At 40.3% G+C, this 12,154-nt stretch overlaps 15 non-coding genes across 15 annotated transcripts; all 15 read left to right on the top strand.

The window, feature by feature from the left end:
- The first annotated feature begins 27 nt into the window (after nucleotides 1–27).
- Nucleotides 28–100, top strand: TRNAK-UUU (transfer RNA lysine (anticodon UUU)). The gene has a single exon. It is a non-coding gene; the product is annotated as a tRNA-Lys (tRNA).
- Nucleotides 101–249: 149 nt separating this feature from the next.
- On the top strand, nucleotides 250–322 carry TRNAK-UUU (transfer RNA lysine (anticodon UUU)). Its single transcript has one exon. It is a non-coding gene; the product is annotated as a tRNA-Lys (tRNA).
- Nucleotides 323–590: 268 nt separating this feature from the next.
- On the top strand, nucleotides 591–663 carry TRNAK-UUU (transfer RNA lysine (anticodon UUU)). The gene has a single exon. It is a non-coding gene; the product is annotated as a tRNA-Lys (tRNA).
- Nucleotides 664–2,289: 1,626 nt separating this feature from the next.
- Nucleotides 2,290–2,362, top strand: TRNAK-UUU (transfer RNA lysine (anticodon UUU)). Its single transcript has one exon. It is a non-coding gene; the product is annotated as a tRNA-Lys (tRNA).
- A 560-nt stretch (nucleotides 2,363–2,922) lies between these two features.
- Nucleotides 2,923–2,995, top strand: TRNAK-UUU (transfer RNA lysine (anticodon UUU)). Its single transcript has one exon. It is a non-coding gene; the product is annotated as a tRNA-Lys (tRNA).
- A 944-nt stretch (nucleotides 2,996–3,939) lies between these two features.
- Nucleotides 3,940–4,012, top strand: TRNAK-UUU (transfer RNA lysine (anticodon UUU)). Its single transcript has one exon. It is a non-coding gene; the product is annotated as a tRNA-Lys (tRNA).
- A 609-nt stretch (nucleotides 4,013–4,621) lies between these two features.
- Nucleotides 4,622–4,694, top strand: TRNAK-UUU (transfer RNA lysine (anticodon UUU)). The gene has a single exon. It is a non-coding gene; the product is annotated as a tRNA-Lys (tRNA).
- Nucleotides 4,695–4,962: 268 nt separating this feature from the next.
- TRNAK-UUU (transfer RNA lysine (anticodon UUU)) lies at nucleotides 4,963–5,035 on the top strand. Its single transcript has one exon. It is a non-coding gene; the product is annotated as a tRNA-Lys (tRNA).
- A 1,662-nt stretch (nucleotides 5,036–6,697) lies between these two features.
- TRNAK-UUU (transfer RNA lysine (anticodon UUU)) lies at nucleotides 6,698–6,770 on the top strand. The gene has a single exon. It is a non-coding gene; the product is annotated as a tRNA-Lys (tRNA).
- A 1,285-nt stretch (nucleotides 6,771–8,055) lies between these two features.
- On the top strand, nucleotides 8,056–8,128 carry TRNAK-UUU (transfer RNA lysine (anticodon UUU)). Its single transcript has one exon. It is a non-coding gene; the product is annotated as a tRNA-Lys (tRNA).
- Nucleotides 8,129–8,688: 560 nt separating this feature from the next.
- Nucleotides 8,689–8,761, top strand: TRNAK-UUU (transfer RNA lysine (anticodon UUU)). The gene has a single exon. It is a non-coding gene; the product is annotated as a tRNA-Lys (tRNA).
- A 944-nt stretch (nucleotides 8,762–9,705) lies between these two features.
- TRNAK-UUU (transfer RNA lysine (anticodon UUU)) lies at nucleotides 9,706–9,778 on the top strand. The gene has a single exon. It is a non-coding gene; the product is annotated as a tRNA-Lys (tRNA).
- A 609-nt stretch (nucleotides 9,779–10,387) lies between these two features.
- On the top strand, nucleotides 10,388–10,460 carry TRNAK-UUU (transfer RNA lysine (anticodon UUU)). The gene has a single exon. It is a non-coding gene; the product is annotated as a tRNA-Lys (tRNA).
- A 268-nt stretch (nucleotides 10,461–10,728) lies between these two features.
- Nucleotides 10,729–10,801, top strand: TRNAK-UUU (transfer RNA lysine (anticodon UUU)). The gene has a single exon. It is a non-coding gene; the product is annotated as a tRNA-Lys (tRNA).
- Nucleotides 10,802–11,781: 980 nt separating this feature from the next.
- TRNAK-UUU (transfer RNA lysine (anticodon UUU)) lies at nucleotides 11,782–11,854 on the top strand. The gene has a single exon. It is a non-coding gene; the product is annotated as a tRNA-Lys (tRNA).
- Nucleotides 11,855–12,154: the final 300 nt, after the last annotated feature.

The following is a 12,154-nucleotide window of genomic DNA, read 5'->3' on the forward strand; positions in this document are numbered from 1 at the left end:
GAGGAGCCAAGAAGAGCATTTTTCGGAGCCTGGATAGCTCAGTCGGTAGAGCATCAGACTTTTAATCTGAGGGTCCAGGGTTCAAGTCCCTGTTCAGGCGTATTTGCTAAAGCAAGCTGTCAAATGTCTTTATTAAGCTGTCAAATGTCTTTATTAAGCAAAGACTCAGTGGAAAATCAAAGATGTGCCTCTTTACCTCCATATTTTATGTTAAGACGCTTAGAGGAGCTAAGAAGAGCATTTTTCAGAGCCTGGATAGCTCAGTCGGTAGAGCATCAGACTTTTAATCTGAGGGTCCAGGGTTCAAGTCCCTGTTCAGGCGTACTTGCTAAAGCAAGCTGTCAAATGTCTTTATTGAGCACATCTTTGGTTTTCCACTGAGTCTTTGCTTCTTTATTGTCGTGTTCTACTGTGCAAAACTGAGGGTATAGAAGCAGCTTGAGAAAATCTTTGCTTATTGCAGAAACAACCCTTCTATGTCTGTTTAGCAAATTTTGGGTACATTGTTGGTTTTCCACCAAAGCTTTGTTTCTTTACCTCCATATTTTATGTTAAGACGCTTAGAGGAGCTAAGAAGAGCATTTTTCAGAGCCTGGATAGCTCAGTCGGTAGAGCATCAGACTTTTAATCTGAGGGTCCAGGGTTCAAGTCCCTGTTCAGGCATATTTGCTAAAGCAAGCTGTCAAATGTCTTTATTGAGCACATCTTTGATTTTCCACTGAGTCTCTGCATCTTCAGTGCCGTGTTCTACTGTGCAAAACCAAGGGTATAGAAGCAGCTTGAGAACATCTTTGCTTATTGCAGAAACAACCCTTCTATGTCTCTTTAGCAGATTTTGAGCACATTTTTGATTTTCCACCAAAGCTTTGTTTCTTTACCTCCATATTTTATGTTAAGACGCTTAGAGGAGCTAAGAAGAGCATTTTTCAGAGCCTGGATAGCTCAGTCGGTAGAGCATCAGACTTTTAATCTGAGGGTCCATGGTTCAAGTCCCCGTTCAGGCGTACTTGCTAAAGCAAGCTGTCAAATGTCTTTATTGAGCACATCTTTGATTTTCCACTGAGTCTTTGCTTCTGTATTGTCGTGTTCTACTGTGCAAAACCAAGGGTATAGAAGCAGCTTGAGAACATCTTTGTTTTTTGCAGAAACAAACCTTCTATGTCTCTTTAGCAGATTTTGAGCACATTTTTGATTTTCCACCAAAGCTTTGTTTCTTTACCTCCATATTTTATGTTAAGACGCTTAGAGGAGCTAAGAAGAGCATTTTTCAGAGCCTGGATAGCTCAGTCAGTAGAGCATCAGACTTTTAATCTGAGGGTCCAGGGTTCAAGTCCCTGTTCAGGCGTATTTGCTAAAGCAAGCTGTCAAATGTCTTTATTGAGCACATCTTTGATTTTCCACTGAGTCTTTGCTTCTGTATTGTCGTGTTCTACTGTGCAAAACCAAGGGTATAGAAGCAGCTTGAGAACATCTTTGTTTTTTGCAGAAACAAACCTTCTATGTCTCTTTAGCAGATTTTGAGCACATTTTTGATTTTCCACCAAAGCTTTGTTTCTTTACCTCCATATTTTATGTTAAGACGCTTAGAGGAGCTAAGAAGAGCATTTTTCAGAGCCTGGATAGCTCAGTCGGTAGAGCATCAGACTTTTAATCTGAGGGTCCAGGGTCCCTGTTCAGGCGTACTTGCTAAAGCAAGCTATCAAATGTCTTTATTGAGCACATCTTTGATTTTCCACTGAGTCTTTGCTTCTTTATTGTCGTGTTCTACTGTGCAAAACTGACGGTATAGTAGCAGCTTGAGAACATCTTTGGTTATTGCAGAAACAACCCTTCTATGTCTGTTTAGCAGATTTTGAGCACATTTTTGATTTTCCACCAAAGCTTTGTTTCTTTACCTCCATATTTTATGTTAAGACGCTTAGAGGAGCCAAGAAGAGCATTTTTCAGAGCCTGGATAGCTCAGTCGGTAGAGCATCAGACTTTTAATCTGAGGGTCCAGGGTACAAGTCCCTGTTCAGGCGTGCTTGCTAGAGCAAGCTGTCAAATGTCTTTATTGAGCACATCTTTGATTTTCCACTGAGTCTTTGCTTCTTTATTGTCGTGTTCTACTGTGCAAAACCGACGGTATAGAAGCAGCTTGAGAACATCTTTGCTTATTGCAGAAACAACCCTTCTATGTCTGTTTAGCAAATTTTGAGCACATTGTTGATTTTCCACCAAAGCTTTGTTTCTTTACATCAATATTTTATGTTAAGACGCTTAGAGGAGCTAAGAAGAGCATTTTTCAGAGCCTGGATAGCTCAGTCGGTAGAGCATCAGACTTTTAATCTGAGGGTCCAGGGTTCAAGTCCCTGTTCAGGCGTACTTGCTAAAGCAAGCTGTCAAATGTCTTTATTGAGCACATCTTTGATTTTCCACTAAGTCTCTGCATCTTTATTGTCGTGTTCTACTGTGCAAAACCGACGGTATAGTAGCAGCTTGAGAACATCTTTGGTTATTGCAGAAACAACCCTTCTATGTCTGTTTAGCAGATTTTGAGCACATTTTTGATTTTCCACCAAAGCTTTGTTTCTTTACCTCCATATTTTATGTTAAGACGCTTAGAGGAGCTAAGAAGAGCATTTTTCAGAGCCTGGATAGCTCAGTCGGTAGAGCATTTGCTAAAGCAAGCTGTCAAATGTCTTTATTGAGCACATCTTTGATTTTCCACTGAGTCTCTGCATCTTCAGTGCCGTGTTCTACTGTGCAAAACCAAGGGTATAGAAGCAGCTTGAGAACATCTTTGCTTATTGCAGAAACAACCCTTCTATGTCTGTTTAGCAGATTTTGAGCACATTTTTGATTTTCCACCAAAGCTTTGTTTCTTTACCTCCATATTTTATGTTAAGACGCTTAGAGGAGCTAAGAAGAGCATTTTTCAGAGCCTGGATAGCTCAGTCGGTAGAGCATCAGACTTTTAATCTGAGGGTCCAGGGTTCAAGTCCCTGTTCAGGCGTACTTGCTAAAGCAAGCTGTCAAATGTCTTTATTGAGCACATCTTTGATTTTCCACTAAGTCTCTGCATCTTTATTGTCGTGTTCTACTGTGCAAAACCGACGGTATAGTAGCAGCTTGAGAACATCTTTGGTTATTGCAGAAACAACCCTTCTATGTCTGTTTAGCAGATTTTGAGCACATTTTTGATTTTCCACCAAAGCTTTGTTTCTTTACCTCCATATTTTATGTTAAGACGCTTAGAGGAGCTAAGAAGAGCATTTTTCAGAGCCTGGATAGCTCAGTCGGTAGAGCATCAGACTTTTAATCTGAGGGTCCAAGGTCCCTGTTCAGGCGTACTTGCTAAAGCAAGCTGTCAAATGTCTTTATTGAGCACATCTTTGATTTTCCACTGAGTCTTTGCTTCTTTATTGTCGTGTTCTACTGTGCAAAACTGACGGTATAGTAGCAGCTTGAGAACATCTTTGGTTATTGCAGAAACAACCCTTCTATGTCTGTTTAGCAGATTTTGAGCACATTTTTGATTTTCCACCAAAGCTTTGTTTCTTTACCGCCATATTTTATCTTAAGACACTTAGAGGAGCTAAAAAGAGCATTTTTCAGAGCCTGGATAGCTCAGTCGGTAGAGCATCAGACTTTTAATCTGAGGGTCCAGGGTACAAGTCCCTGTTCAGGCGTGCTTGCTAGAGCAAGCTGTCAAATGTCTTTATTGAGCACATCTTTGATTTTCCACTGAGTCTTTGCTTCTTTATTGTCGTGTTCTACTGTGCAAAACCGACGGTATAGTAGCAGCTTGAGAACATCTTTGGTTATTGCAGAAACAACCCTTCTATGTCTGTTTAGCAGATTTTGAGCACATTTTTGATTTTCCACCAAAGCTTTGTTTCTTTACCTCCATATTTTATGTTAAGACGCTTAGAGGAGCCAAGAAGAGCATTTTTCGGAGCCTGGATAGCTCAGTCGGTAGAGCATCAGACTTTTAATCTGAGGGTCCAGGGTTCAAGTCCCTGTTCAGGCGTATTTGCTAAAGCAAGCTGTCAAATGTCTTTATTGAGCACATCTTTGATTTTCCACTGAGTCTTTGCTTCTGTATTGTCGTGTTCTACTGTGCAAAACCAAGGGTATAGAAGCAGCTTGAGAACATCTTTGTTTTTTGCAGAAACAACCCTTCTATGTCTGTTTAGCAGATTTTGAGCACATTTTTGATTTTCCACCAAAGCTTTGTTTCTTTACCTCCATATTTTATGTTAAGACGCTTAGAGGAGCTAAGAAGAGCATTTTTCAGAGCCTGGATAGCTCAGTCGGTAGAGCATTAGACTTTTAAGCTGAGGGTCCATGGTTCAAGTCCCTGTTCAGGCGTACTTGCTAAAGCAAGCTGTCAAATGTCTTTATTGAGCACATCTTTGATTTTCCACTGAGTCTTTGCTTCTTTATTGTCGTGTTCTACTGTGCAAAACTGAGGGTATAGAAGCAGCTTGAGAAAATCTTTGCTTATTGCAGAAACAACCCTTCTATGTCTGTTTAGCAAATTTTGGGTACATTGTTGGTTTTCCACCAAAGCTTTGTTTCTTTACCTCCATATTTTATGTTAAGACGCTTAGAGGAGCTAAGAAGAGCATTTTTCAGAGCCTGGATAGCTCAGTCGGTAGAGCATCAGACTTTTAATCTGAGGGTCCAGGGTTCAAGTCCCTGTTCAGGCGTACTTGCTAAAGCAAGCTGTCAAATGTCTTTATTGAGCACATCTTTGATTTTCCACTGAGTCTTTGCTTCTTTATTGTCGTGTTCTACTGTGCAAAACTGAGGGTATAGAAGCAGCTTGAGAAAATCTTTGCTTATTGCAGAAACAACCCTTCTATGTCTGTTTAGCAAATTTTGGGTACATTGTTGGTTTTCCACCAAAGCTTTGTTTCTTTACCTCCATATTTTATGTTAAGACGCTTAGAGGAGCTAAGAAGAGCATTTTTCAGAGCCTGGATAGCTCAGTCGGTAGAGCATCAGACTTTTAATCTGAGGGTCCAGGGTTCAAGTCCCTGTTCAGGCATATTTGCTAAAGCAAGCTGTCAAATGTCTTTATTGAGCACATCTTTGATTTTCCACTGAGTCTCTGCATCTTCAGTGCCGTGTTCTACTGTGCAAAACCAAGGGTATAGAAGCAGCTTGAGAACATCTTTGCTTATTGCAGAAACAACCCTTCTATGTCTCTTTAGCAGATTTTGAGCACATTTTTGATTTTCCACCAAAGCTTTGTTTCTTTACCTCCATATTTTATGTTAAGACGCTTAGAGGAGCTAAGAAGAGCATTTTTCAGAGCCTGGATAGCTCAGTCGGTAGAGCATCAGACTTTTAATCTGAGGGTCCATGGTTCAAGTCCCTGTTCAGGCGTACTTGCTAAAGCAAGCTGTCAAATGTCTTTATTGAGCACATCTTTGATTTTCCACTGAGTCTTTGCTTCTTTATTGTCGTGTTCTACTGTGCAAAACTGAGGGTATAGAAGCAGCTTGAGAAAATCTTTGTTTTTTGCAGAAACAACCCTTCTATGTCTGTTTAGCAAATTTTGGGTACATTGTTGATTTTCCACCAAAGCTTTGTTTCTTTACCTCCATATTTTATGTTAAGACGCTTAGAGGAGCCAAGAAGAGCATTTTTCGGAGCCTGGATAGCTCAGTCAGTAGAGCATCAGACTTTTAATCTGAGGGTCCAGGGTTCAAGTCCCTGTTCAGGCGTACTTGTTAAAGCAAGCTGTCAAATGTCTTTATTGAGCATATCTTTGATTTTCCACTGAGTCTCTGCATCTTCAGTGCCGTGTTCTACTGTGCAAAACCAAGGGTATAGAAGCAGCTTGAGAACATCTTTGCTTATTGCAGAAACAACCCTTGTATGTCTGTTTAGCAGATTTTGAGCACATTTTTGATTTTCCACCAAAGCTTTGTTTCTTTACCTCCATATTTTATGTTAAGACACTTAGAGGAGCTAAGAAGAGCATTTTTCAGAGCCTGGATAGCTCAGTCGGTAGAGCATCAGACTTTTAATCTGAGGGTCCATGGTTCGGTAGAGCATCAGACTTTTAATCTGAGGGTCCAGGGTTCAAGTCCCTGTTCAGGCGTATTTGCTAAAGCAAGCTGTCAAATGTCTTTATTGAGCACATCTTTGATTTTCCACTGAGTCTTTGCTTCTGTATTGTCGTGTTCTACTGTGCAAAACCAAGGGTATAGAAGCAGCTTGAGAACATCTTTGTTTTTTTGCAGAAACAACCCTTCTATGTCTGTTTAGCAGATTTTGAGCACATTTTTGATTTTCCACCAAAGCTTTGTTTCTTTACCTCCATATTTTATGTTAAGACGCTTAGAGGAGCTAAGAAGAGCATTTTTCAGAGCCTGGATAGCTCAGTCGGTAGAGCATCAGACTTTTAAGCTGAGGGTCCAGGGTCCCTGTTCAGGCGTACTTGCTAAACAAGCTGTCAAATGTCTTTATTGAGCACATCTTTGATTTTCCACTGAGTCTTTGCTTCTGTATTGTCGTGTTCTGTGCAAAACCAAGGGTATAGAAGCAGCTTGAGAACATCTTTGCTTATTGCAGAAACAACCCTTCTATGTCTCTTTAGCAGATTTTGAGCACATTTTTGATTTTCCACCAAAGCTTTGTTTCTTTACCTCCATATTCTATGTTAAGACGCTTAGAGGAGCTAAGAAGAGCATTTTTCAGAGCCTGGATAGCTCAGTCGGTAGAGCATCAGACTTTTAATCTGAGGGTCCAGGGTTCAAGTCCCTGTTCAGGCGTACTTGCTAAAGCAAGCTGTCAAATGTCTTTATTGAGCACATCTTTGATTTTCCACTGAGTCTTTGCTTCTTTATTGTCGTGTTCTACTGTGCAAAACTGAGGGTATAGAAGCAGCTTGAGAAAATCTTTGTTTTTTGCAGAAACAACCCTTCTATGTCTGTTTAGCAAATTTTGGTTACATTGTTGGTTTTCCACCAAAGCTTTGTTTCTTTACCTCCATATTTTATGTTAAGACGCTTAGAGGAGCTAAGAAGAGCATTTTTCAGAGCCTGGATAGCTCAGTCAGTAGAGCATCAGACTTTTAATCTGAGGGTCCAGGGTTCAAGTCCCTGTTCAGGCGTATTTGCTAAAGCAAGCTGTCAAATGTCTTTATTGAGCACATCTTTGATTTTCCACTGAGTCTTTGCTTCTGTATTGTCGTGTTCTACTGTGCAAAACCAAGGGTATAGAAGCAGCTTGAGAACATCTTTGTTTTTTGCAGAAACAAACCTTCTATGTCTCTTTAGCAGATTTTGAGCACATTTTTGATTTTCCACCAAAGCTTTGTTTCTTTACCTCCATATTTTATGTTAAGACGCTTAGAGGAGCTAAGAAGAGCATTTTTCAGAGCCTGGATAGCTCAGTCGGTAGAGCATCAGACTTTTAATCTGAGGGTCCAGGGTCCCTGTTCAGGCGTACTTGCTAAAGCAAGCTGTCAAATGTCTTTATTGAGCACATCTTTGATTTTCCACTGAGTCTTTGCTTCTTTATTGTCGTGTTCTACTGTGCAAAACTGACGGTATAGTAGCAGCTTGAGAACATCTTTGGTTATTGCAGAAACAACCCTTCTATGTCTGTTTAGCAGATTTTGAGCACATTTTTGATTTTCCACCAAAGCTTTGTTTCTTTACCTCCATATTTTATGTTAAGACGCTTAGAGGAGCCAAGAAGAGCATTTTTCAGAGCCTGGATAGCTCAGTCGGTAGAGCATCAGACTTTTAATCTGAGGGTCCAGGGTACAAGTCCCTGTTCAGGCGTGCTTGCTAGAGCAAGCTGTCAAATGTCTTTATTGAGCACATCTTTGATTTTCCACTGAGTCTTTGCTTCTTTATTGTCGTGTTCTACTGTGCAAAACCGACGGTATAGAAGCAGCTTGAGAACATCTTTGCTTATTGCAGAAACAACCCTTCTATGTCTGTTTAGCAAATTTTGAGCACATTGTTGATTTTCCACCAAAGCTTTGTTTCTTTACATCAATATTTTATGTTAAGACGCTTAGAGGAGCTAAGAAGAGCATTTTTCAGAGCCTGGATAGCTCAGTCGGTAGAGCATCAGACTTTTAATCTGAGGGTCCAGGGTTCAAGTCCCTGTTCAGGCGTACTTGCTAAAGCAAGCTGTCAAATGTCTTTATTGAGCACATCTTTGATTTTCCACTAAGTCTCTGCATCTTTATTGTCGTGTTCTACTGTGCAAAACCGACGGTATAGTAGCAGCTTGAGAACATCTTTGGTTATTGCAGAAACAACCCTTCTATGTCTGTTTAGCAGATTTTGAGCACATTTTTGATTTTCCACCAAAGCTTTGTTTCTTTACCTCCATATTTTATGTTAAGACGCTTAGAGGAGCTAAGAAGAGCATTTTTCAGAGCCTGGATAGCTCAGTCGGTAGAGCATTTGCTAAAGCAAGCTGTCAAATGTCTTTATTGAGCACATCTTTGATTTTCCACTGAGTCTCTGCATCTTCAGTGCCGTGTTCTACTGTGCAAAACCAAGGGTATAGAAGCAGCTTGAGAACATCTTTGCTTATTGCAGAAACAACCCTTCTATGTCTGTTTAGCAGATTTTGAGCACATTTTTGATTTTCCACCAAAGCTTTGTTTCTTTACCTCCATATTTTATGTTAAGACGCTTAGAGGAGCTAAGAAGAGCATTTTTCAGAGCCTGGATAGCTCAGTCGGTAGAGCATCAGACTTTTAATCTGAGGGTCCAGGGTTCAAGTCCCTGTTCAGGCGTACTTGCTAAAGCAAGCTGTCAAATGTCTTTATTGAGCACATCTTTGATTTTCCACTAAGTCTCTGCATCTTTATTGTCGTGTTCTACTGTGCAAAACCGACGGTATAGTAGCAGCTTGAGAACATCTTTGGTTATTGCAGAAACAACCCTTCTATGTCTGTTTAGCAGATTTTGAGCACATTTTTGATTTTCCACCAAAGCTTTGTTTCTTTACCTCCATATTTTATGTTAAGACGCTTAGAGGAGCTAAGAAGAGCATTTTTCAGAGCCTGGATAGCTCAGTCGGTAGAGCATCAGACTTTTAATCTGAGGGTCCAAGGTCCCTGTTCAGGCGTACTTGCTAAAGCAAGCTGTCAAATGTCTTTATTGAGCACATCTTTGATTTTCCACTGAGTCTTTGCTTCTTTATTGTCGTGTTCTACTGTGCAAAACTGACGGTATAGTAGCAGCTTGAGAACATCTTTGGTTATTGCAGAAACAACCCTTCTATGTCTGTTTAGCAGATTTTGAGCACATTTTTGATTTTCCACCAAAGCTTTGTTTCTTTACCGCCATATTTTATCTTAAGACACTTAGAGGAGCTAAAAAGAGCATTTTTCAGAGCCTGGATAGCTCAGTCGGTAGAGCATCAGACTTTTAATCTGAGGGTCCAGGGTACAAGTCCCTGTTCAGGCGTGCTTGCTAGAGCAAGCTGTCAAATGTCTTTATTGAGCACATCTTTGATTTTCCACTGAGTCTTTGCTTCTTTATTGTCGTGTTCTACTGTGCAAAACCGACGGTATAGTAGCAGCTTGAGAACATCTTTGGTTATTGCAGAAACAACCCTTCTATGTCTGTTTAGCAGATTTTGAGCACATTTTTGATTTTCCACCAAAGCTTTGTTTCTTTACCTCCATATTTTATGTTAAGACGCTTAGAGGAGCCAAGAAGAGCATTTTTCGGAGCCTGGATAGCTCAGTCGGTAGAGCATCAGACTTTTAATCTGAGGGTCCAGGGTTCAAGTCCCTGTTCAGGCGTATTTGCTAAAGCAAGCTGTCAAATGTCTTTATTGAGCACATCTTTGATTTTCCACTGAGTCTTTGCTTCTGTATTGTCGTGTTCTACTGTGCAAAACCAAGGGTATAGAAGCAGCTTGAGAACATCTTTGTTTTTTGCAGAAACAACCCTTCTATGTCTGTTTAGCAGATTTTGAGCACATTTTTGATTTTCCACCAAAGCTTTGTTTCTTTACCTCCATATTTTATGTTAAGACGCTTAGAGGAGCTAAGAAGAGCATTTTTCAGAGCCTGGATAGCTCAGTCGGTAGAGCATTAGACTTTTAAGCTGAGGGTCCATGGTTCAAGTCCCTGTTCAGGCGTACTTGCTAAAGCAAGCTGTCAAATGTCTTTATTGAGCACATCTTTGATTTTCCACTGAGTCTTTGCTTCTTTATTGTCGTGTTCTACTGTGCAAAACTGAGGGTATAGAAGCAGCTTGAGAAAATCTTTGCTTATTGCAGAAACAACCCTTCTATGTCTGTTTAGCAAATTTTGGGTACATTGTTGGTTTTCCACCAAAGCTTTGTTTCTTTACCTCCATATTTTATGTTAAGACGCTTAGAGGAGCTAAGAAGAGCATTTTTCAGAGCCTGGATAGCTCAGTCGGTAGAGCATCAGACTTTTAATCTGAGGGTCCAGGGTTCAAGTCCCTGTTCAGGCGTACTTGCTAAAGCAAGCTGTCAAATGTCTTTATTGAGCACATCTTTGATTTTCCACTGAGTCTTTGCTTCTTTATTGTCGTGTTCTACTGTGCAAAACTGAGGGTATAGAAGCAGCTTGAGAAAATCTTTGCTTATTGCAGAAACAACCCTTCTATGTCTGTTTAGCAAATTTTGGGTACATTGTTGGTTTTCCACCAAAGCTTTGTTTCTTTACCTCCATATTTTATGTTAAGACGCTTAGAGGAGCTAAGAAGAGCATTTTTCAGAGCCTGGATAGCTCAGTCGGTAGAGCATCAGACTTTTAATCTGAGGGTCCAGGGTTCAAGTCCCTGTTCAGGCATATTTGCTAAAGCAAGCGGTCAAATGTCTTTATTGAGCACATCTTTGATTTTCCACTGAGTCTCTGCATCTTCAGTGCCGTGTTCTACTGTGCAAAACCAAGGGTATAGAAGCAGCTTGAGAACATCTTTGCTTATTGCAGAAACAACCCTTCTATGTCTCTTTAGCAGATTTTGAGCACATTTTTGATTTTCCACCAAAGCTTTGTTTCTTTACCTCCATATTTTATGTTAAGACACTTAGAGGAGCTAAGAAGAGCATTTTTCAGAGCCTGGATAGCTCAGTCGGTAGAGCATCAGACTTTTAATCTGAGGGTCCATGGTTCGGTAGAGCATCAGACTTTTAATCTGAGGGTCCAGGGTTCAAGTCCCTGTTCAGGCGTATTTGCTAAAGCAAGCTGTCAAATGTCTTTATTGAGCACATCTTTGATTTTCCACTGAGTCTTTGCTTCTGTATTGTCGTGTTCTACTGTGCAAAACCAAGGGTATAGAAGCAGCTTGAGAACATCTTTGTTTTTTTGCAGAAACAACCCTTCTATGTCTGTTTAGCAGATTTTGAGCACATTTTTGATTTTCCACCAAAGCTTTGTTTCTTTACCTCCATATTTTATGTTAAGACGCTTAGAGGAGCTAAGAAGAGCATTTTTCAGAGCCTGGATAGCTCAGTCGGTAGAGCATCAGACTTTTAAGCTGAGGGTCCAGGGTCCCTGTTCAGGCGTACTTGCTAAACAAGCTGTCAAATGTCTTTATTGAGCACATCTTTGATTTTCCACTGAGTCTTTGCTTCTGTATTGTCGTGTTCTGTGCAAAACCAAGGGTATAGAAGCAGCTTGAGAACATCTTTGCTTATTGCAGAAACAACCCTTCTATGTCTGTTTAGCAGATTTTGAGCACATTTTTGATTTTCCACCAAAGCTTTGTTTCTTTACCTCCATATTTTATGTTAAGACGCTTAGAGGAGCTAAGAAGAGCATTTTTCAGAGCCTGGATAGCTCAGTCGGTAGAGCATCAGACTTTTAATCTGAGGGTCCAGGGTTCAAGTCCCTGTTCAGGCATATTTGATAAAGCAAGCTGTCAAATGTCTTTATTGAGCACATCTTTGATTTTCCACTGAGTCTCTGCATCTTCAGTGCCGTGTTCTACTGTGCAAAACCAAGGGTATAGAAGCAGCTTGAGAACATCTTTGCTTATTGCAGAAACAACCCTTCTATGTCTCTTTAGCAGATTTTGATCACATTTTTGATTTTCCACCAAAGCTTTGTTTCTTTAGCTCCATATCTTATGTTAAGACGCTTAGAGGAGCTAAGAAGAGCATTTTTCAGAGCCTGGATAGCTCAGTCGGTAGAGCATCAGAC

This window comes from Eleutherodactylus coqui, chromosome 7 (assembly GCF_035609145.1).
Source record: "Eleutherodactylus coqui strain aEleCoq1 chromosome 7, aEleCoq1.hap1, whole genome shotgun sequence".
Classification (NCBI taxonomy): Eukaryota; Metazoa; Chordata; class Amphibia; order Anura; family Eleutherodactylidae; genus Eleutherodactylus; species Eleutherodactylus coqui.